We start from the raw sequence: 1,324 nt of genomic DNA, 5'->3' as shown, positions 1-1,324 counted from the left end.
CCGAAGTAGGCATAAGATTTGTTTCCATGTGGAAATAGGACTCACAGTATACAGTAGCTTCTTGAAGCAGCCGCGCGTGTGTTGTAGAGATTGTTTTCTAGGATTTTGTTTCTTCCGACCGTAAGAATGGCGTCGCAGGAGACTTCCGCGCCCTGGTAGCTAATTCCATAGTAATGTAAAATAGTTCGTGGGCAGATTAGCTTCTAGCCATAAAAATCCGAACTACGCTACAACTGATTAGGTTTAGAAATTGAAAGTATTTGCGACGTTTATAAATATTATTTCAAACCATTTTTGGTGGCTAAATACAATGGAACAGTAAATGTTGTGAGCCACTCTACAAACCTAGGCAGCGCGTAATAGCAGTGCATGAATTAGAAATGAATGAAGTATTGGTGGAAGAACTATCACCAAATGAATTTTGTGAGTGTTTTGTTCTACTGATAGGCATTCAATCTCGAAAATAAAAATGGCTCTGAGCATTATGGGACTTAACGTCTGAGGTTAGCAGTCCGCTAGAACTTAGAACTACTTAAACCTAACTGACCTAAGGACATCACACACATCCATGCCCGAGGCAGGATTCGAACCTGCGACCGTAGCAGTCGCGCGGTTCCAGACTGAAGCACCTAGAACCGCTCGGCCGCCGCGGCCGGCGCCTCGTAAACCAGTTTGCCTTAGGAATCACTAAACAATTGCAATGTAAGTGTACTGGAGCAAAAAAATGTATGATAAGAGTCTGTGGCACTGGTAACATGTCTTAGCTCCGTCGCTCATGGCCTGAATGTCGGCTGATCAATGAACTCCTACATTACTTGCTTCCCAACACTTACGCAGTGTCCTGCATACTCATTGGTCGCAGCTTACCGAACACCTAAATGCTTCAAGTTTCTCTCTTTAGAGAACAGGAACAAAGTATAAAAATTCGGGCTCGTCCGGGATTTGAACCCGGGACCTCTCGCACCCTAAGCGAGAATCATACCCCTAGACCAACGAGCCACCGTGCAGAGAACATTTTGATTGATGTAGAAAGCTCGTAAAGCGTGACCCACTTCTGTGCAACAGGCGGCCCGCTACTGCTGCTGCTGCGGTCGCAGACACTGGCTGCCAACTCAGCTGCGACGCACGACGCTGCTAAGGTATGTTGTACTGAGCCTGACAGTCCCTTCTTCAGAGAAGGAGGCAGTAACCATATGGGAGAGAAATATAGCAGTGAAAGCCAGTCAAGATTCTCCACACGAGTAAAATATTTACACTATGTTGTGCCCCTAGAATGTTGCATCCTTTATTTATATTCCTTTCCTTCTTTTTCCTCTTCGTCGTC

General features: G+C 45.4%; 1 non-coding gene across 1 annotated transcript; it reads right to left on the bottom strand.

The window, feature by feature from the left end:
- Positions 1-927: 927 nt before the first annotated feature.
- Positions 928-999, bottom strand: Trnap-agg (transfer RNA proline (anticodon AGG)). The gene has a single exon. It is a non-coding gene; the product is annotated as a tRNA-Pro (tRNA).
- Positions 1,000-1,324: the final 325 nt, after the last annotated feature.

The sequence above is a fragment of the Schistocerca gregaria genome, chromosome 2, assembly GCF_023897955.1.
Source record: "Schistocerca gregaria isolate iqSchGreg1 chromosome 2, iqSchGreg1.2, whole genome shotgun sequence".
NCBI classification, from domain to species: domain Eukaryota; kingdom Metazoa; phylum Arthropoda; class Insecta; order Orthoptera; family Acrididae; genus Schistocerca; species Schistocerca gregaria.
The sequence above is the reverse complement of the archived record's forward strand: the minus strand, read 5'-3'. Positions and strand labels throughout refer to the sequence as shown.